Consider the following 24,927-nt stretch of genomic DNA (forward strand, 5'->3'; position numbering starts at 1 on the left):
TATATTGTAAAAATTTTTTGGAAATAAAGCAGATTTTGATTTGATTTGATTTGATTTATATAATTTGTAAATTATATAAATCATCACAATTTACTTTAAAATACGATAAAGTTTAGAATATTCTTATGCATTTACAATTATACCCCTTGTTCCCTTGTTGTTGTTTGTCGGTTATTTTTGACAATTTGGAATTCATTATCTTTACCGCATAAACGACCACACTAGTCCTTATTATTATAAATCAAATAGCATTCCACTTCAAATATGCATGTATGGTTAGGCCTATGATAAAAAAATATGTTCATCCTAGACTGTTTAAATATCTTGGGCTAACATCAAATTCTCTTATAACTCATATCGATTTATTTCCTGTTGTTGGGAAGTCAGTAGAACCTTAAATCCTACAGTGATGACCTGGCAGAATTGCATTACAAGGTATTGTGGGCCTACCATCTGCTATAATCGTACGGAACTACTGCTATATTAGTACGACACCACAAACAAGGAAACTCTGCTCATATTTCCAACTCAAACATCACCACTTACATTTCACGGATTCAATCTCTACTGTTATGATTGCATAAATGAACGTAATTTTGGGGTTCCTTTCCTAAAGTGTGTCAATGAAACCACGTAGGCCTGTGCTCAAAACATGGAAACCACCAAATCATCACAAAGGCTGTAAACAAACGGCTACTTTTTCCTCTTTTGGTTAAAGTGCTCGCTCAACTATTAGAAGGTTGTTGTTTCAATCCTGAGAGAAGTCAGAAAATGTTAACGATTATAGACTGGACCCAGCTGTTCTTAATCGTTGGACTTTTAATGTGGGCCAAATCCTGACCAAAGGAACAGCTGATCTTATAGTCAGCAACTAAGCTTCGCGGATCACCCCCTTCGTTCTACACTCTTCTTGCATACATGTTCAGCTTCTAATACATAAACTACGCAGTTGTCTTAGTGAATTGATTACTTAATTAAATTGGTGTCATAGGACTTAATAAGCAACAATTTAACTTAAATAACATTTTAATACCTATTACCGACAACTCGTTGGAAAAGTAATATGTCAGAATTTATTTTTAAAGTTATAGTAAATACAATTGAAACAAAGACTACCTCAACGACATTATTACACAAAGGTTTTAATTTCTAATGCACTTTCAAATAATGTTTTCCTACGTTATGATGTCTAAAACAAATTGCACAGTGGCAGTGAATTTAGCCGCGTCAGCAAAACATTACACAACTAAAAAAATACCAAATTACAACCATCATAACAATACAACCTCTACTGTCGGGGAAAAAAGTTTAGACACTCGAGTTTGGAGCTCTACAGAAAAGTAACCAACTAACTTAGAAAAACACGTAGTATATATACATTTTCGTTGTTTAATTCTACGTATCCCTGTGAAAACAAAATTTTTTTAGCTTGTTTAGGAATTTTTTTATGGCAGTCGGAAGGTAAAAAGTCCCTGTTTTTAGAGGATCAAAAACCATCTTATGACTTTGAAAATTCGCACAATGTAAACTAAACTTCAGAACTTTATCAAACTTTAATACAATATAGATACATATATAATGAATTAATTTTTGTAGTTTCAGAATTTTTACTCTACCCAAAAATTTTTTTGTAACTTTTGTAAATTAACTTTTTCTCAAAAATGGCAAACGCTAGAAAAAAATTTAAAAGCTTGTTTTTGAGGTGATTGCTTTTGTATTTGAAATATTGTTACTGCTCAACCAAATTGTTACGCATATAATTGAATACGGCACTTCCAGACCGCCACCGGCTCTGACTGGTCGCATACCCCGTACAGTGTTGCCAGTAAGAACCAGTAAAAATTCTGAAACTACACAAATTAATTCATTACATATGTGTCCATATTGTATTAAAGTTTGATAAAGTTCTGCCGTTCAGTTTACATTGTGCGAATTTTCAAAGTCATAAGATGGTTTTTGGTACTCTAAAAACAGGCAGTTTTTACCTTACGACTGTCGTAAAAAAATTCCTAAACAAGCTATTTTTGTTTTCACAGGGATACGTAGAATTAAACAACGAAAATTTATATATACTACGTGTTTTTCTAAGTTAGTTGGTTACTTTTCTGTAGAGCTCCAAACTCGAGTGTCTAAACTTTTCCCCGACAGTAGTTCGTCCACTAGAATGCTTCTATTAACACGTTTCGCTCTTTTTAACAAATATGGAGATAAGATCGATAAAAGTTTTATCTTTTGTTGTCGAGTTAGACGCATTCTCCAGATCAGATGGGTTATTAGAGTTGTTGAGTTCTGCCTACTTTGTTCTCTAGTAATAACTATAATTGTCCCCTGCTTCCTGTCGGCGATTACCAGTTGCATTAAACACTTGTTACACTTTAATTGGATCGACTTTGCGTTTTCTCCCGTATTGCTAGCCCCTGTTATTGAGTGGTTATCTTTAGTTCATGTTTTTACATTCACTAGATCAACATAACGATTAATTTGATCCAGTTTTTTACTTCGCTGTTCCAGCGTCGTTTTTCACACAGAACAATTTACATGTGTGATTTTATATCTCATTTACAATATAAAGGTGTGTTTCTGACGTCTGGTTTAAGTTAAGGAAGTTTAACCTTGTGTACAGAAGAATTATGATTTAGTGGTATTTGGCTTTTTATATGCAGTTTGTTTCTTTTATAATTACCTTGAAAGCGCAAAAAGCTAACCAATGTACCAATGTACATTGGCCATTGTAAGATGCTGATAAAGAGGCTTTATAATTAGTAAAATCGGAGACTTGGGTATCATAGGTTCTAGGAACAAGCAATGAAGGTCTTGGCTTATTAAACAGTCTATATAACAAAAACTAAGTGTTTATCAGCTATACATTAGTTTTACATATGTTAATATACATTAGTGTTACATTGTGTTATTATACATTAGTGATGCCACTACTTTTAATTCCTACCAGGTAATCTTTGATTTTATAATTAACTTCTGTAATAAGTTTATGTCTAATATGGCTTCGAATGGAGAGAATTCTTTATTGAGGCCTCAGACAACTATCAATTTTTATTTCCTGGATAGGTAGGCCAATTGACCTAAAGTTTAGGCCTCTGAATAGCAAACTCACGGCATAAATCATATTGTAAAAACCATTGGTGGTTGGCAGGATTCGAACCCAAGCTGAAGACAAATGTGTGTTGAGATTATATCTCCGTAGTACTGCAAGGCAGGACAATCTCTAAACTATAAGCTTTATAACAGCTTTATCAACACACAACATGCCCAGTGTGGATTACCTTGAAAACATTCCCGAAGCTAAACACTTTGGCCAGTGAATGATATTTAAGAACGTATCGGTACAAACATAAGTAATTATTATAAGTTGCCCTGTACGTTCACCACTTAGGGCGATATTATGATTAACGTTATCACTAAAGAAGTAAACACTAACTTTTCCGATCGTATTAGATAAATATATCTGCCGTACTACGCTTTTATTTATAATTCAAACAGTTGAATTGCAATACAAATTCCAGTAACTGCATGCAATTTAAGCCCACCGTTTACTGTATTTGGTGTAGCGTAAATATAGAACAGGTCAGTCGGGATCGTTTACAATTTGAATATACAGTACCTAGTAAGAAATACTATATTATTTATTAATTTAGTATTATGTTATTATACAGGGTGATTGATATAAGTGTGCCTGCTGTTTTATTCAAAAACTATAAGAGATATTAAAAAAAGTCAAAAGGTAAGTGCCTTGGATATTGTATTTTAAAATTGTAGTCAAGTCAAAGAAAAAATATTTTAGCCGCCATTTTTCCAATATGGTCACCAACGTTGATTTTTCTTATGAAACACCGTGTATTTTATTAAATATTCCGGTGGAAAATGTAATTTTCAGACAATTTTACTCTTGTGTTTTTTTTTTCATAAACTTAACCGTTTCAAATATAATGATGGTTAAAGTAGTGACATTTTGAATAGTTTTCGAATAAAACAGCTGGCACGCTTGCTTAGGCCTTTATCGAAACTCTTTCTCATGCCGAAATTTCAAAACTTTAACCATTATTATCTTTGAAACGGTTAGGTTTATGAAAAAACACAAGAGTAAAAGTTCTTTTCTACCGGAAGACTTCATATAATACAGCGTGTTCCATGAGAAAAATCAAAGTTGGCGGCCATATTGGAAAAATGGCGGCTAAAATATTATTTTTCGACTTGACTTCAATTTTTTTAATAAAAAATCCAAGGCACTTACCATTTAACTTATTTTGATATATCTTGTAGTTTTCGAATAAAACAGTTGGCACACTTATATCAATCACCCTGTATAGATAAAACCCTGACTTCCATTAGATATTTTTCGTTTAGTTCGTACAATGTAAATACATACGATAAAATATTAATATTTTAGAAACTGACGTAGTTCCTTTTTAAAATTTAACTTTTAAACCAAGATTCCAATTAAGAGAGTATTGAGTTAGTAAAATAACTCACCTTAGGCTCGCTGGGGACTCCGCCCCCAGGCTCCCCTTTATTTCAGCCGTGATGGGAAAGTTCCACGGGGGACGGGATGTTGTCCGAAAGTTTGGACAAGGCCTTAAGATTGGATTTGTCACTATTTAACTTGTCCTAATTATTTATGCCCATGACCAACTTACCTTATTATCAAGTCTCTAGTCTGCTTGAAAGCGCAGACTATGCTATTATTTATGCTTATTCTCCATAAGAATAACATAGGGAGCATTTTTAATCTGTGGAGGGGGTTAAAATAGTAAATTTGGAATTTTAAATATGTTACGGTAGTTTGGGCCAAATACCCACACCACTACCATATTTCAGGACTTAAGCTCTTAGAAGTGGATAAGTAGGCATATCCCCAAAGTCCAAAGACACAACAACCAAAAGGGGGTTTGCTCAGGGGGTTGAAGTAAAGATAGGTTTAAGACGTAACGGAACAAAACGTACAATAGTAAGAGTTGTATACAAAACATTTGTTTGTTTTTATATAATCTTACGTTTATGTGCCTTAACATTGAAGAGACATTTTAAAATTGTTATTTGTGATTTATGTGACTATGGTTATGGTATTGCATTTTTGTAAAAAAATGTTTTATGTTGGCTAAAACCACTACTAAATCCACCACTACTATAAATCTTTGTAAAAAAATCCCGTAATTTTATAAATAGTTTGTTAAATCAGGGTGAAGGGGTGGAGATAGGTAAGACTTAAAATTACAACTGTTTAGCCCGTTTGAATCTAAATACACCAAAGAGTTGTCAGTTTTTTATTAGACAAATGGTGTAGCCGCAATGAGCGTTTACAAAAATCAAGTTTTTTTTATATCCGAAAATCCTCCATTTAGAATTTGTGGGGTTAATAATTGTACTGTTACTTTCGGGAATTTTCCTAGTGGTTTGGGACCAAGACCTAAAATCGTGCTGAGTTTTAAACCCGTCGCTCTTTCAGAAGTGGGTGAACATTTCATCAGGTATACATGATCTGTGAATGAGTCAGTTAGTGAGTTACACATCGGGCTTTATAATTTAATAGCCTGTACAACTTAAACTGTATGTTAAATCGTATGCTATGTCACTACATAAAAACACCGTGCATCATTTTAAATATCATGTTACCTATGTAGGCTTACTTGGGAGGTTTCATTTTCTACCTGTCAATATGGCTCTGAGATCGCCAATCCATTGAAACAAATTACTGAAAAAATCATGACAGAAAATATGGTTGATTCGATAAACTACTGCGTTTGTTATCGTCGTTCAAAATTGGCTTATGGCTATTCAAACTATTATTTATTCCCATACCGGGAGTGTGTACCGAGTTTAACATAACGATAGGAAGTTGTAAGCTGTGTTTCGAAAAAAAATTTGTAATAATGTACAAAATGTGTTAATGGCTACATTTTACAACAGTAAAAATTCCTTATTTGTATATACTATTATTTCTGTATTGTGGATGTAGCCTCCGGATTGCCAAATAATATTAAAAAGGTTTAAATACCTGCTATTAAGCAATCCATTTAATTGCAGTTGCAACTAGTTTCGACTCCTATGTGGAGTCATCATCAGGCGGTACAAGGACTTCTTCTTTCTTCATATGAAGAGCGTCATATTTAACGAGTAAAAATAAATAAACATTTACACACTACACAAAACACGTTACGGACACGAAACATTTACTGATCAGTTGGACTTAAACTCCGTCGGGTTAGCGTCGTCTGTTGTCGTAACTGATCAGTAAATGTTTCGTGTCCGTAACGTGTTTTGTGTAGTGTGTAAATGTTTATTTATTTTTACTCGTTAAATATGACGCTCTTCATATGAAGAAAGAAGAAGTCCTTGTACCGCCTGATGATGACTCCACATAGGAGTCGAAATTAGTTGCAACTGCAATTAAATGGATTGCTTAATAACAGGTATTTAAACCTTTTTAATATTATTTCTGTAGTATTCAATAGACACTAATTTTTTTGAGAAGAAACTAGCAAAGATAAATGAAATAGCAAAGAAACAGCATATCTCATAACCGTTCAAAAATCTGGCATTAAGAAATGTAGTTTTATATTTCTTATGGAACATATTTTAATCCCAAATATTTGGTGGTAAAGATCATTTTGTAGAACCAACACACAAAAACACATAGGCCCTATATTTCTGTAATGACAAACATATACAGGGTGAATTTCGTAAGGTGTCCACTATTGATTTGAGGTAAACTGCTGGACCTGCAGTCACGAAATGGAAGTTTTATACCAAAACCACCTAAAAGAATAATTAAAAAAAATTTCGAATGTTTTACAGAATTTACCAAAACCAGAGGTTCACTAGTTCAAATCTCACAATTGTTAATACAAACAAACGGCATATACATAATTCTAAAGCTCCTTTTAATCAAACAGTTTGCAACATTTTACATTTTAAATATTTTTAAGTTATTCATTGGCGTTTGTTTAGAAGTTAAATTTTCATTTCATCATTGTGGGACCAACGGTCTGCCCGAAATCAATGGTGGACCTTAGATGATTCACCCTGTATAGTTGGGTAAAATCTACTTCAAAGCGAGAAGTTTTTTATTACCTAATTGGACTCAAGGTCCATGAATGTAACGTGTTTTATAGAGCCGCTGGTGGTGTACTATGTCACAATTGTATATCAAGTTGAATGGCTAATAAGTAATTCCCGTAGTGTCTGCCATTAGAAGCATAAAATGTTCCCTCGCAAGGTTAATCTGTGCATTGTACAATTCTACATCCAGCTTGGATTTACAACCTATAGTAGTGTACTGAATACTTTAAACAATTCATCTTAAACGACAGTGAATTTTATTTATTGAAGTATCTATATGGGATGTAAAGGTCTTTTTTTATTAGATGTGTATGTTCATGTTTTTTACACCATGATGCGTATTAAGACAAGTGAAGTATGAGTGATGAATGAAGAGATTAAAGCTTTGTTACTCAGTAAAATTATCTGGTTCTTTAGTCAAGATTACTTAAAATCCCAGTAATCAAGGCCAGCTGAATCTAGTTTCGAACCATCAAAATGCCACTGACTTTTCTAATTGTTGATAATGCAAATGTGAGCTTTGTATCCACTTAGTCGAGGAATATTTTGTAAAGCTTATCAGCTGTTATTACAACTTCAAACATCGACAACTTCAAAAAAAAATAACAAGGTTCGTTTTCCATTTTACTTGCGTAAAAAATATTTTGGAGTTGTTTTATACGATTAGTATTTATTAAATTTCAAAGTAAAAATCTTTTCAAGTTGTGAAAAATTTAAAGTTGATAAAAAATATCCAGTCAAATATAACAGAGGATTCAATTAATCTTTTAAGTTTTCTATGAAACTTTAGTGTATTAAAATCTCACAGCAATACCAACAGTTGTAGTCTGGACTCAAACCTCGCAGGGGTTGCGTCGTCTGATATCCCAACTGTCCGGTTGCCGTAAATGTGACGTTTACGTTTGCGTGTTTTTTGTGTTCTATTTATTCTATTGTTGTTGTACATTTTTAAATGTTTTAAAAGTGACGATATTAGAAAACGTCCGTTGTACCGCCATCATCAGCTCCATGTAGGAGCTGTCACTGGTTGCGTCTGCAATCTATGATAGCCTAACAGAAGGTATGTAAACTTTTAAAATATTATTTGGCAATCCGGAGGCTAAAAAAATGAAGATAAAAAGAAAACCTTTTGGTGACTCGGTTAGTGTTTTATTAAACATATTAAATCAAACTTGTTTTACACGATTAAATTTACATTTATTTTGTTACTAATAATAATTGGCCAACAAAGCTGTTTAATATATTATACATACCAGATTTTCCGTCTCAGCTCTGAATCGTCCTTTGTAGTGAATGGCCCTTGTTTCGGCTTTTGCTAAGCCACAATCATAATAATCCATCAGGGATTACGATTTACCGATCTACTAATGTAGTCAAATGGAATACGAAACACGACATCGTGTTCTTTTCCCGTGTTTTCGTATTGTGTTCGTTCGTGTTCTACGTGTTTTAACCGTTTGACGACATCAATAGATGGCTAGATCTTATTAAAACCAATACCCGGACCATTCACTGTGATAAAAGAAGTCAGAACTGAGACGGGAAATATGGTATGTATAATATCAATGATATATTTGATGTCCAAGATTCATTAAAATTAAGAAAGGTTGAAAATAATTTCACTCGGTTTAATTTGCATTTAATTTTTGTACATTGACTGTGATACAATAATTTTAAAATGACGTTTTTTCAACATCTTTGGAAATCGTATGAAATGTGGAAAATATAGGTATTCATGAAATGCCTCAGAAAATATATGGATCATTTTTTTTATTTATGATGCCACAAAAATATTAATAATACTTCTCTACTGGAGCGTAAAGATAAATTCCATTTAACTCAAAATTAACTCCATTAGTCAAACGGAATATTCACAGTGAGGGGTTTAGATTTAGATTTTCATTGAAAATCTACAAAATGAGGGATCGACTCGAAGTTAAAAACATATTCTGTATTAATATTATTTCACCATAACACTCACCCTAACAGCAAAATATTTAAGGAAAGTGTAGCTTACAAAATAATGAACTATAACTCTAGAACACTTCAAAATTAGCAAAACACTGTACTCAATTCTAAACATACACATAATATTGGCACTAAATTCATAAACATGCTTTATTAAAATATCTTAAGTTTTAAAATATATCATGCGTATCGATGGTCTGTCTATCGCACGCTTCTTCATTCTTCGCAATTGTACAGATCGTAATTCTCATGTATTCTGTATGTATATCTCATGTAATTCTCTTCCTTGAGTTCAAACATGACGCCCAGCGTTCGTTCGTTCAGAGATGCCGTCCTGTATCCGATCCACCGTCTATGATGATGGGTAGGGATATCTTGGATTGGTATCCCATCCTCCATCTATGTTTTTTGAGGTACCAGGGTGAGTTCAGGGATATCACAATACTGTATTCTATCTTTTGTCTACGACGAAACACAGGGATAATGATACACAGGTATCTTGCACACTGCGCTGTGGTTCTATATCCTATACTACGTCTATGACGATACTCAGGATACACCCAGTGATATTGTACTTCTGTTTCCTTTATCGCTGATGATATTCAGGACACGTTTATGGACACACAACACACAGTATGTAATACCCGTCTCCATGACAACAATGCTCAGCGATCTCGCACTTCTGTATTCCCCACAGATGATGATGCTCAAGGTGAGCTGGAGATTGCGATTTATTCTATATCCTCGTAATAAAGTCGTTGCCTGTGACGATCCCAGGGCGAGTTCACTAGCTATAATTCCGTAGCCAGAGATGTTTTCATTACACGGTTCCCGGCCGGCACTGCGCGTTCACATTCTAATCGATAATCGAGCCGAGTCCCTCGTACCGAAACTAATTTCTTTTTCGACCGCTGGGCCCTTCGTGCGACTCGTTTTTTGGTGGAGCGCTCTCATTATTTATCGCTTCCTTCTTTTTTCTCAGCAAAGGGGGTGGGGGGGGGTTGCCCCATATATGGCAGGCGTCTTCTCCGTCTCTCTTATTATGTGCCCGGGCGGCCCGGGACCGCCTGTAAATTACCTACCATCTCGATTCTCTATAATAATCCCGTGTTTTTGTTGTACCTTTTGTCGGCCATGTTCCCGCGCGGAGGGAGGAGTCGGGCTGCAGTGCTACATCGTTTATTATTCGGAACGCTGGATAGGGGCTTTGTATAAAGCGACATATGCCCGGCGCGCTACACAATGCCCGGGCAGGCTATAGAGCTGCGGCTCCGGGCCCGACGCGACACCTTGTTGACATATACACACGCACCACGCACACACTGATATTGTAATCGCCCGACCCAGCCGACCCAGACACACCGGGCATGACAGTGAATACATTGAACAGATCTTCATTGCCGACTGTCTCTTGTACGTTATTCATTAGCGTTACGTTTCCACGGGCACATTAGCCCCAGTGATGTTCTACATGCAATATCAGCTGCAACGAGCTGCAATACAGTTAAATGTAGCCACCAGACAGCTTGGCCGTGTGTCTGGAATAGAAACACAAATCTGCGAAGGTGTGGTTATAAAACTCAATAAAACACCATCTATTTATAATTGTAAATTATGTATCCGTTGGAAGAATAAATAAATACATCAAGCTGGCAATTTTATTTCAGTAGGCATGTTATTTTTCGTCAGACGATACCAATCGTCTAAGGTAAACATAATAGTTGTTGTGAATAAAATATAGGATAACTAGGCCCCTAATTAGTAGCTTTCTAGATAATCTCATCTGAAGGTTTTAAGCACGTTATCGCGTAAATTTATATTATGCCTATTTATTAATTCAGTTTGGTAAATTATAGTTGTATTCGGCCCGACTTTGCTATTTTATTAGCTTGTCCAAAACTTAATGAGCTTCATGCTAAACAAAAATGCACTTTATAATATTAGTAAGAAAGCATTATCATAGACTTTGTGTTTGTACAAAAAATGTAAAAATTAATTTTTTAGTTTTTTCGGATTTTTTTACAGATTATTTCCCAATCGTGCATTACAAAATCGAACAAAATCAGTTTTGCAACGGAAACCTGTCATCAACCACAACACATTTATACGTAATTATAGTTTGGTAGCAAAATATTAATCCAATTTTTAAAACTTAACTACTGCTTTTGTTTGTTTTTATGTACTTTAAATTTGTTATTGACTGAACAAGCATATACTAAATTGATCATTTATGATGAATACAACATCACAATACAACAACACATATTTTAACTGCACATCTCGTTTTGTTGGCCATAGCATGGCTATTATTTGTTTTCATCGGGCGAGCAGACACATCGTTATTTACATATCTCGTTGGCCGATGGTGATTTGTTTACTTTGATAGGCAACCGATGATTTATAGCCCACGACAACCAATTATACAACACAGATGTAAAACATAAATATAACTATCAACTTTTGATCTTTGCTCACACGCCTACTACATAGCTCATTTTAGAATCCCTTGTATTGTAAAATTGTATGAAATCATCTTTTACCATAAGTTTGTTGTGTGATTTTGCCGTAAATTTTTTATGCATAAAATGAAATTTGTAACATTAACTGCTTCCCGTATAGTATTGTTTGTACGTATTTTGGCAATGACTTCTCGTATGCATAACTAGAGTTGGGTATAATTTAAGTTTATGGTATGTTTTCCATTTTAAATAAATAAGTATTAGTCAGTTTTAGGATTCTATAAGTTTATATACATCACTGATTTTGACTCTAAACCTTCATTAAATTTAATAGTGAAGCAAATCAGTGTTTATTAAATTAAATTAATAGCTTCACCTACTTTTAGATAGTTACAGCCAGTGACTTAAATAAACATATTTACTATTTGTGCACACAAAATAGCTGTAAATACTGTAATATTTCAGGCCAAAAAAGTCAAAATGTGTTTTGGAAAATCCTGTGTGTTGCCTAGCAGAGAAAATGGAAAAGTAAATATTTTTAATAATGTAAGATTATCCTATTGACATTTCGTGAATAGCATACATAAATATCAAATATTAAGAAATAATGCCTATAAATACATAGCTGGTACATAGCTTTGTTTATATTTCTGATAACCCAAGATTTTATAGACAAATATTTCAAAATCTTATTTTTTTTTTTTTATTCAAATTGTCAAATAACAGAAACAAAAAAAATGTATTTATAACTTCACTGGCTAACATCTAATGGGAAAACATTTAACAATAATGGTACATTTTTTTAACTAGAATTTTTATGCAACTATGGTGACTTTAAAAATTAATAATTACATTGATTTAATATGGTAACAAACCACAGCATATAAGTATTATTTGGTAACTGCCATTAAAATATATTGGGTTTCACACCGCAGTTTATTTACCAAGATATAACTCGTTTAGTTTGTATTGCAATTTGTTCAAAATGTAAAAATGTTGTGTCTACCTCGTACCAACAATGAAAATTTATTTGTGTAACTTTATGAGGATTATTCCTGTGAATTCAACTAGCCTAAATTATAAATTACAAATTTCGCGGATAATTCTTCGTCTAGAAGAAAAAGAACGTGAAAATCTTGCTTGTGTATTAATGTACAGTTACATGTGAGAAAGCTTTGTGATAAGCTAATTTAATCTTTATATATTCTAAATACACAATTAAATATATTTTATAGCATTTTTGTAAAAATCCACATAAATAAATTATGAATGAAAATATAGCTTTCTATGTCTGTTATAATTTTAATGCATGGGTTTTGTTTGTCACTGATATTAATTTCTTCAGGTGAATATTTTAAGGATTTAAAATTGAATATAACAAAGAATTTTTTTTGTACTTTTTGATTGTTTCTTTAAACGGGGAAAAGTATAAAATATCTATGTAATTATTTTTGTAAATGATTTTATACTAATCAAAGGTCAACAGCAATGGCAAAGGGTCATAGATAGCGTCATAAGTTATAAATTCACCTAAATAAAAGTATATTATTTAATTTTAGAGTAATTATCTATGCAACGTAAATAATTAATACAAAACAAATCAAACCCATATTGTACTATATGTACGGTACCCAATACTATATTATAATTTTATTATCTATTGTCTGTCATTGATATTCAATATAAACAATTCAAAATAATATAAAAAATGTTAAGCTAACGTAATTAAGAAAAAATATCAAGTTGACTTTTAATAGACATTAATTTGAATTAATCAGGAATTTAAATGTGAAAGTAATTAACCCAACTGAATTACAAACCTCTCAGGAGAAGAATCTCTGTTGATGATAGCTTATTTTGATTATATGATTTTTTATTTTGTAAAACCTCCCATAGTTCAATTAATGACAATGACAATCATTTGATTTCATGTTTTATAAAAAATGTAAAAAAATTAATTAAACTTCTCGGTAAATGATTACGGTAGTGTTGATGATAGTAAGTCTATACTAATTGTTGGGTATATTTGGAACATTTCCCATCATAATTATTATAAAATAAGTCCATGAAGGTTTCGGGATCTAGAATTGTATTTTATCCTCAAATGGGAGAGTACCTAAAACAAGATCAGCACACAAACGCACTTACCGGTGGAAAATCCACAACAACAACAAATTACACAGTCCTCCAGCTAACTCCTAACCATCTATTTGTACTAACTAGTATTTCTTGAAGAAAAAAAAACAAGAAACCTACGGAAAACTGCATTGAAGTGAAGACTTCAAAATAGTTTCCCATATGTTATTTCCCAGCTTTTGCTATCATTTTTGATTAATCTTGTTATGGTTTATTATTTTATAGGTATAATTACTTCCTCACTTGAGAAAAGATCAGATTGCAACGATGCCCAAAACGTTGTTAAAATTGTTGTTATTACTAATTTTATTAAAAGTGTTCGTTTAATCCCAATAATAAATAAATATAAAAATATATGATAATAATATAATAAATATAATAAATGATATAATAATTAATAAACCCATCGAATGATAATATAAACGTACCATAATAAAAAATAAGGTTCAAACAAAGAGGGTGTATTTTATTTTTGTATAGTGTTTATAAAAGATTAAATCAAATGTTTGTTATGAAGACGGATCTTTTATCAAAATTAAACATAATATCGTATACCTAATTAAGCTACTATCAATATAACTATAAAATCATATACCTACATAAACTGTATTATTTTCTTATTAATCGTTCAAATCATGGCCAAACAAGTCATCACAATCATAAAGTGAGTTTACCTTGCGATAAATATTTTTATGAAACAATCAGCTGTTTGCCGTGTTTGTGTGTTGGCCTTTGTTTGTTTGCCGTACGCGACCGGTGACCACCGAGTCAGCCCAGTACAAGGTAGATAGTTTGTACCACCCGTTAGCCTGACCCGGTTTTCTCCTCTCACGCCATCTTGGCTACCCTATAATTATGCAAATATAACTTTATAATAAAGTTTTAGACTGGTAGAAGTGTCCGCGAACGTGTTACACTAAATAAGAGGTTGCCGCCGCTCCGTCCGCTTACTACCATTAAAACTGTACTGGGGGGCGGGGCTATCGAATAATGTTTTCATCCTGTTTCGAAAACCGATCTGACATTTGTAAGGGAAAAACTTGGAGTTAATTGAAAGCAAAAACTGCGAGCTGTTACATGTTCGATCGGGTTCTTTCTGCAATCTCTATTCCGATAAACATACGGGTCGGACGGGTTAATTATAATCATAACTTCAAATATTTGGAATAGTCTCTCAAATACAACTTAATGACATATTTATATTGCTATAATAGTGATATAATCTAAGATTAATTTATCAGTAAATATACATAATTTATAATTGCAATTAACATATTGGATTATTATTTGTTTTTTCCATTACATTATAAGACAATAAGTTTAAAAGTTAATGGTTAATTTAATTTTTAAGTAAGTATTTATTGTAAATATTATTATAGACATAATAATGTCACAGTTAAGAAATTTTTAGAAAGCGAAATATCTATTTGGGAAGTAAATAAAGAATTACCCTTTCTAATTTATAAAACTGGTAGCACAAAACCCGCTCGTTTAGAATGGGTACGAATCTAGTCTGTTTTTTTTTTATTTATTTATTTATTTTTTTATTACTTTACACTAATGAAAGTAAAATGAGGGGGGATGATAAGCTATCTTATAGTATAGAAAAATTATTTGCCGTTAATTATCAGTTTATTATCAGACAAATTATCAGTTTAATTTGGTAAAACGTACTAAAGTACATGAAGGATTTATTAAAATAGTTATAATTTGGTGATGTAAAGCTTTTTGCAGTATGCCTATAATCAAACGAGTAACACCTATCCGCAATGATTCAAGTATATTTGATCAATCATTGCATGTTAAAAACAAAAACAAGTAGATAACTTGGAAAATCAAGCTGAAACCGTGTATTATTTTCACTTATCAGTCCGTAGGTAAATACGAATACGAATAGGGTTTACGAAGTTTTATATTGTATATGAATGGATAAACGAATAAACTATATATTTTACGCAAGTCTTAACCGATCAGTTACATAGCTTTTGTTCAATAATAATTTAACTGTCCAATTTAAACGGTCTGCAGTTGTGTGAACAGGGGGAAAACATGGATGTTGCTATTTCTACGCCCAGCCCAGCTTGAAAACCCATACAGTACTCTGTTATACATAGATTATTACCATAGATTAAAACAAAATAAATTAAAATTTTAAAGGATATTCTGCATTAATATAACAAATATTACTGATTTGAATCTTGCATAAAATATACAAAATTTCAAACAAAGGAAGTACTTATAGATTTCATAAGTATTGGACTAATATATGATGAAACTATTTTAGGAATTCAAAAGAAAACGAAATATAAACTAAATATCATTGTATAAAAAAAAAAAATATTCCAGTGAGCAATTTTTTTAGGATAAACCTACAGATACGAATCAGTAGCTATGTATTGTTTATATATACCTAAATCCTTTAGGCTTGAAATGATCAGTGTCTACTAAGATTTTGTTGAACTTTCTAACAAAAAGGTATACAACCTAGCTTTTTTGAGGAAATTTATAGGAGAATCGTTATTTTACATTATTTAACACTGTTTTTTTTTTACATTCCAATGTTCCTTGAAATATATTTTCGGCCGGGTGCGATCCACGGGGTTCGGGACATGATTCGTGTTTTATTCAGACCTCAGTCTCAGACCGGCAGACCCCGCTGTGGCTGCTGATTGCTTTCCAAGACGTTTTGAAGCACCCTGCAGACCGGGCATTGTTTAAGGCCGATGCAGGTTGGTTAATGACTACGATATGGGTAAGATACTGCTTTGTCGTTTTTATAACTCTCATGTTCGACTGAAACACAACTTTTGAAAACAAGACGTTCAAAATTTATAGTTTTTAACACGAACGGGTTAAAATATTTCGGGTTTATGATGAAAGCTGTGAATGTTTATTGAAAATAAAATAAAATATGTAACGATTAATTACTTTTAAATTATTTACAAAAAATAATTCAACATTGCATCTAACATTGCTAAGAATGGTTCAATATGGTATATCTCATATTAAATATTAATGTATTGACATTTGTATTGAGGTTAATGTCGAAAAGATTTTATTGTTTTTTTGTTTGTTTTTTTTGTTGAGAAATTGAATTGTTGTTAAATTGATTTACTGAATTACATTAATGTATTTAGTCGCCTAACTGTTAGTCACGGGCAAATATATTTGCAGTCTAGCAATTGAATTGTTGTTAAATTGATTTACTGAATAACATTATTGTATTTAGTCGCCTAACTGTTAGTCACGGGCAAATATATTGGCAGTCTAGCAATTGAATTAATGTTAAATTGATTTACTGAATTACATTAATGTATTTAGTCGCCGAACTGTTAGTCATGGGCGAATATATTGGCAGTCTAGCAATTGAATTGTTGTTAAATTGATTTACTGAATTACATTAATGTATTTAGTCACCTAACTGTTAGTTACGGGCGAATATATTGGCAGTCTAGCAATTGAATTGTTGTTAAATTGATTTCTTGAATTCCATTAATGTATTTAGTCACCTAACTGTTAGTCAAGGGCCAATATATTGACAGTCTAGCAATTGAATTGTTGTTAAATTGATTTACTGAATTACATTAATGTATTTAGTCACCTAACTGTTAGTCACGGGCGAATATATTGGCAGTCTAGCAATTGAATTGTTGTTAAATTGATTTACTGAATTACATTAATGTATTTAGTCACCTAACTGTTAGTCACGGGCGAATATATTGGCAGTCTAGCAATTAAATCGTTGTTAAATTGATTTCTTGAATTCCATTAATGTATTTAGTCACCTAACTGTTAGTCACGTGCGAATATATTGGCAGTCTAGCAATTGAATTGTTGTTAAATTGATTTACTGAATTGCATTAATGTATTTAGTCACCTAACTGTTAGTCACGGGCGAATATATTGGCAGTCTAGCAATTGAATTAATGTTAAATTGCTTTCTTGAATTACATTAATATATTTAGTAACCTAACTGTTAGTCACGAACGAATATATTGGCAGTCTAGCAATTGAATTGTTGTTAAATCGATTTACTGAATTACATTAATGTATTTAGTAACCTAACTGTTAGTCACGGGCGAATATATTGGCAGTCTAGCAATTGATTTGATGTTAAATTGATTTACTGAATTACATTAATGTATTTAGTCACTTAACTGTTAGTCACAGGCGAATATATTGGCAGTCTAGCAATTGAATTGTTGTTAAATTGATTTACTGAATAACATTATTGTATTTAGTCGCCTAACTGTTAGTCACGGGCAAATATATTGGCAGTCTAGCAATTGAATTAATGTTAAATTGATTTACTGAATTACATTAATGTATTTAGTCGCCGAACTGTTAGTCATGGGCAAATATATTGGCAGTCTAGCAATTGAATTCTTGTTCAATTGATTTACTGAATAACATTATTGTATTTAGTCGCCTAACTGTTAGTCACGAACGAATATATTGGCAGTCTAGCAATTTAATTGTTGTTAAATTGATTTACTGAATTACATTAATGTATTTAGTCACCTAACTGTTAGTTACGGGCGAATATATTGGCAGTCTAGCAATTGAATTGTTGTTAAATTGATTTCTTGAATTCCATTAATGTATTTAGTCACCTAAATGTTAGTCAAGGGCCAATATATTGACAGTCTAGCAATTGAATTGTTGTTGAATTGATTTACTGAATTACATTAATGTATTTAGTCACCTAACTGTTAGTCACGGGCGAATATATTGGCAGTCTAGCAATTGAATTGTTGTTAAATTGATTTACTGAATTACATTAATGTATTTAGTCACCTAACTGTTAGTCACGGGCGAATATATTGGCAGTCTAGCAATTGAATTGTTGTTAAATTGATTTCTTGAATTCCATTAATGTATTTAGTCACCTAACTGTTAGTCACGTGCGAATATATTGGCAGTCTAGCAATTAAATTGATGTTAAATTGATTTACTGAATTACATTAATGTATTTAGTCACCTAACTGTTAGTCACAGGCGAATATATTGGCAGTCTAGCAATTGAATTGTTGTTAAATTGCTTTCTTGAATTACATTAATATATTTAGTAACCTAACTGTTAGTCACGGGCAAATATATTGGCAGTCTAGCAATTCGATTGTTGTTAAATCGATTTACTGAATTACATTAATGTATTTAGTAACCTAACTGTTAGTCACGGGCGAATATATTGGCAGTCTAGCAATTGAATTGTTATTAAATTGATTTACTGAATTGCATTAATGTATTTAGTCACCTAACTGTTAGTCACGGGCGAATATATTGGCAGTCTAGCAATTGAATTGTTGTTAAATTGCTTTCTTGAATTACATTAATGTATTTAGTAGCCTAACTGTTAGTCACGGGCGAATATATTGGCAGTCTAGCAATTGAATTGTTGTTAAATTGCTTTCTTGAATTACATTAATATATTTAGTAACCTAACTGTTAGTCACGGGCGAATATATTGGCAGTCTAGCAATTGAATTGTTATTAAATTGATTTACTGAATTGCATTAATGTATTTAGTCACCTAACTGTTAGTCACGGGCGAATATATTGGCAGTCTAGCAATTGAATTGTTGTTAAATTGATTTACTGAATTGCATTAATGTATTTAGTCACCTAACTGTTAGTCACGGGCGAATATATTGGCAGTCTAGCAATTGAATTGTTGTTAAATTGCTTTCTTGAATTACATTAATGTATTTAGTAGCCTAACTGTTAGTCACGGGCGAATATATTGGCAGTCTAGCAATTGAATTGTTGTTAAATCGATTTACTGAATTACATTAATGTATTTAGTAACCTAACTGTTAGTCACGGGCGAATATATTGGCAGTCTAGCAATTGATTTGATGTTAAATTGATTTACTGAATTACATTAATATATTTAGTAACCTAACTGTTAGTCACGGGCGAATATATTGGCAGTCTAGCAATTGAATTGTTGTTAAATCGATTTACTGAATTACATTAATGTATTTAGTAACCTAACTGTTAGTCACGGGCGAATATATTGGCAGTCTAGCAATTGAATTGTTATTAAATTGATTTACTGAATTGCATTAATGTATTTAGTCACCTAACTGTTAGTCACGGGCGAATATATTGGCAGTCTAGCAATTGAATTGTTGTTAAATCGATTTACTAAATTACATTAATGTATTTAGTAACCTAACTGTTAGTCACGGGCGAATATATTGGCAGTCTAGCAATTGATTTGATGTTAAATTGATTTACTGTATTACATTAATGTATTTAGTCACTTAACTGTTAGTCACAGGCGAATATATTGGCAGTCTAGCAATTGAATTGTTGTTAAATTGATTTACTGAATAACATTATTGTATTTAGTCGCCTAACTGTTAGTCAAGGGCCAATATATTGACAGACTAGCAATTGAATTGTTGTTAAATTGATTTACTGAATTACATTAATGTATTTAGTCACCTAACTGTTAGTCACGGTTAAATATATTGGCAGTCTAGCAATTGAATTAATGTTAAATTGATTTACTGAATTACATTAATGTATTTAGTCGCCGAACTTTTAGTCATGGGCGAATATATTGGCAGTCTAGCAATTGAATTCTTGTTCAATTGATTTACTGAATAACATTATTGTATTTAGTCGCCTAACTGTTAGTCACGAACGAATATATTGGCAGTCTAGCAATTGAATTGTTGTTAAATTGATTTACTGAATTACATTAATGTATTTAGTCACCTAACTGTTAGTTACGGGCGAATATATTGGCAGTATAGCAATTGAATTGTTGTTAAATTGATTTCTTGAATTCCATTAATGTATTTAGTCACCTAACTGTTAGTCAAGGGCCAATATATTGACAGACTAGCAATTGAATTGTTGTTAAATTGATTTACTGAATTACATTAATGTATTTAGTCACCTAACTGTTAGTCACGGGCGAATATATTGGCAGTCTAGCAATTGAATTGTTGTTAAATTGATTTACTGAATTACATTAATGTATTTAGTCACCTAACTGTTAGTCACGGGCGAATATATTGGCAGTCTAGCAATTGAATTGTTGTTAAATTGATTTCTTGAATTCCATTAATGTATTTAGTCACCTAACTGTTAGTCACGTGCGAATATATTGGCAGTCTAGCAATTGAATTGATGTTAAATTGATTTACTGAATTACATTAATGTATTTAGTCACCTAACTGTTAGTCACAGGCGAATATATTGGCAGTCTAGCAATTGAATTGTTGTTAAATTGATTTACTGAATTGCATTAATGTATTTAGTCACCTAACTGTTAGTCACGGGCGAATATATTGGCAGTCTAGCAATTGAATTGTTGTTAAATTGCTTTCTTGAATTACATTAATATATTTAGTAACCTAACTGTTAGTCACGGGCGAATATATTGGCAGTCTAGCAATTGAATTGTTGTTAAATTGCTTTCTTGAATTACATTAATATATTTAGTAACCTAACTGTTAGTCACGGGCGAATATATTGGCAGTCTAGCAATTGAATTGTTATTAAATTGATTTACTGAATTGCATTAATGTATTTAGTCACCTAACTGTTAGTCACGGGCGAATATATTGGCAGTCTAGCAATTGAATTGTTGTTAAATTGCTTTCTTGAATTACATTAATGTATTTAGTAGCCTAACTGTTAGTCACGGGCGAATATATTGGCAGTCTAGCAATTGAATTGTTGTTAAATTGCTTTCTTGAATTGCATTAATATATTTAGTAACCTAACTGTTAGTCACGGGCGAATATATTGGCAGTCTAGCAATTGAATTGTTGTTAAATCGATTTACTGAATTACATTAATGTATTTAGTAACCTAACTGTTAGTCACGGGCGAATATATTGGCAGTCTAGCAATTGAATTGTTATTAAATTGATTTACTGAATTGCATTAATGTATTTAGTCACCTAACTGTTAGTCACGGGCGAATATATTGGCAGTCTAGCAATTGAATTGTTGTTAAATTGCTTTCTTGAATTACATTAATGTATTTAGTAGCCTAACTGTTAGTCACGGGCGAATATATTGGCAGTCTAGCAATTGAATTGTTGTTAAATCGATTTACTGAATTACATTAATGTATTTAGTAACCTAACTGTTAGTCACGGGCGAATATATTGGCAGTCTAGCAATTGATTTGTTGTTAAATTGATTTACTGAATTACATTAATGTATTTAGTAACCTAACTGTTCGTCACGGGCGAATATATTGGCAGTCTAGCAATTGATTTGTTGTTAAATTGATTTCTTGAATTACATTAATGTATTTAGTCACCTAACTGTTAGTCACGGGCGAATATATGGACAGCCTAGTAATTGAATTGTTGTTAAATTGATTTACTGAATTATATTAATGTATTTAGTCACCTAACTGTTAGTCACGGGCGAATGTATTGGCAGTCTAGCAATTGAATTGTTGTTAAATTGATTTACTGAATTAGATTAATGTATTTAGTCACCGAACTGTTAGTCACGGGCGAATAAATTCGCAGTATCCCTCTCAGTTACAGCCATCTGTTAGTTTAAAAAAAAGCATTTATATTCTCCATCAGTATTCCCAGCATTGTCATGCAAAAACTTAAGTCAGTAATACTGTACATGTTTACTGTATGTTCACCATATTACTTTAATGAGGGTTATTTGTATCCTCGGTTATTTGCTTTGTCCTCCATAAAATCTGTTTTTGTGACAAATAAACTCTATGAATTGGTTAACCATCATGTCAAAAATTCGTACTAAACAGTAGCATTTCAAATTAATTGCAATTACATTTTATTTGAAAAATTAATCAGAGTTACATTAGACTAAATCTTGTCTCCATATAAATAACACTAGGCAGTATGGGTACTGCACAAAAGTTTTGCTCGAAAAAAAGAGCGGAAAATTATTATTTTCTACATTTATAACTTATTAATACTCTAGGATAGATTCTTCAAGGCCAACATTTTTTCGTACAACGACTTTTTAGTTTAAAGAGTTGGATAAGTATGTTTTATAAGGTCATGTATAAAAACGTCAATTTGCTAACAAACTAACCTATAATAATGTGCAAACAAAAGTTATCTGGAATTATTCATGTGAGTAAGGTTTCGTTCATTTGTGTTTGTTTATATGTTACTAAATATTTAGAGTAAAAACACCGATTATCACTTAAAGAAACAACTTACTACACTAAAAAATGATGTATGTTTTTTAAGCTGAACCAAATTGTAGAACAATGGATCTAGGTCTCTAGGTTAAACAATTCAAGGCCAAAAATTTTTTTGCACAACCGCGTTTGGACGGTAGGTTTCAGTCATGTCACAGCGAAATCAGTTTGTTTTAGTTTTAGAAGTCATTCTAAAGTGTAAAAGCTCTTTTAAACACTCAATTTTGTTGTTGAATGTCGTTAAAATATGAATTACCTTTTATAGGTACACAACAACATTTCGATGTATTTCATACAATATTTAAATAGAATTAACTAAATCACGGTTTTAAAATATATAACTTTCACAAAAGCCAATAAATAAATCACTTAAAATAAATAAATCTAAAAAACCCGTCATTAAACTCTTCATTTAAATTGAAAACGCCCTAGATTTAATTATTGCCGTCTTCTTTATACCGAAAGCTGTATAGATGCTAATGAGCAGATATAGATTATCTAATAAAGTGAAAAAATATTTTTTATGTAATTAATTAGAGTGTCTTACTCTAAAATTGAAAGCCGGGCAATCTTACACTATTTAAGTAACGATCCAACCCCCATTAATGGACTTAGAATTATAGATTATATTGTCTTTGGAAAATAGATTTTAAAATTTGATGTTAATAAATTTGCGTAATTGGTCAATATGTACCGTCGAACACATGTTGCGTCGAATACTGATAAATTCAAGAGTTTTGTAATCTTTTAATCTGTATGAAAATAAAATAATTACTTGATCGGTTAATAACAACTTAGTTGGCTTAGTTGGGTCAAAATGTTCGAATTGCCTAAATGTAACAAGAAAGCATTCTATGATACATTGTTTATTGGGCAGTGCAATAGGTATAAACTGTTAATTATTGTTAGCATGTGTTTATTGTTTACGTCCTGTAAAAATCTAGTCATTACAACTTTACAATTTGCAGTTTCACCAGGTTTTGTTACTGGTTATGATACCGTAAAAGGGATTTGTAGGTTTTGAAGAATACTTATGTAAAACATCAAAATGTAGACCAAATCATTACAAAGTTTGATATTTCAATTGTCCGGAAGTCCTTAGTTCCGGTACACAGCCACCATTTAGTTTTTTCAGTTATACATTTTTTCTAAAGAATAATTAAACATATAAAATTGAAACTGTGCACAAACATTTATTACAATCAGACAAAGCTACCAAAAAATTATGACGAATTTCAAATTCATAAAACAAAATTGCGGCCATTTAAAATTTTGTTTCTTAAATATAACTCAAAACCCGTTGATCTTAAAAAAATTTACAAAAACAACTTTTTTAAGGCAACTGTATTAGTAGGCTGGAGGTTAGTAGTAGCGCATGCTAATTTATTCATAATTTAATAATTTAATATAATTTACTATTCCTTTTTACGGGATTTTACATATTTTTGACAGTTCAAGTACAAGCTAAGATTTTACACCCATGCTATCAGTCTACAATAAATAGTGATATTACAAAATAGTAAAACTGCAAACGCTATTTTCTGTAATCATAACCATTTTCAATACATGATAATTCGTTAACTACCATTCCAGTTGGTAAATGAGAAATTGAATTATTATATTTTCAAACAAACAAAGATATCCATTTTCTTCTATTATTAGATAAATTAATTAAACTCCGCACTACTTTACTCAGTTACTACTGTATAATAATCAAGGAAGTATTTCAAAACTCATATATTTATTTTGCAATGGCTATAGATATTTAGTTACGTAGGAATCTCATGGGCTGTAAATTAAAACTTTAATACAATAATATCGTAGGATTAAAAATAGGAGGAACCAGAAAAAACTCATTTAAATCTATTTAAATGATGTTCAATCGCTCAATACAGAAGAAGCTGCGGTAATGTTTTAATTCTCACTTTTTATATGTTATTACAAAGAATTAATGGTGAACTAGTAAGGTTGAAATATACCTACATTTACTCATAGAAGAGGATTAATTTTCAAAAAGCTAAAACTTGAATTAAGTTAGTCAAAATGCTTTAAAATGTTGAGTTGCGTAAAAGAAATTCTGTGACATATTCATAAGCAGTTATATGTATGTCTATAAAATGCTTT

The sequence above is a fragment of the Macrosteles quadrilineatus genome, unplaced genomic scaffold (genome assembly GCF_028750875.1).
Source record: "Macrosteles quadrilineatus isolate MER2022 unplaced genomic scaffold, UCM_ALF_1.0 Scaffold_7__1_contigs__length_78375512, whole genome shotgun sequence".
NCBI classification, from domain to species: Eukaryota; Metazoa; Arthropoda; class Insecta; order Hemiptera; family Cicadellidae; genus Macrosteles; species Macrosteles quadrilineatus.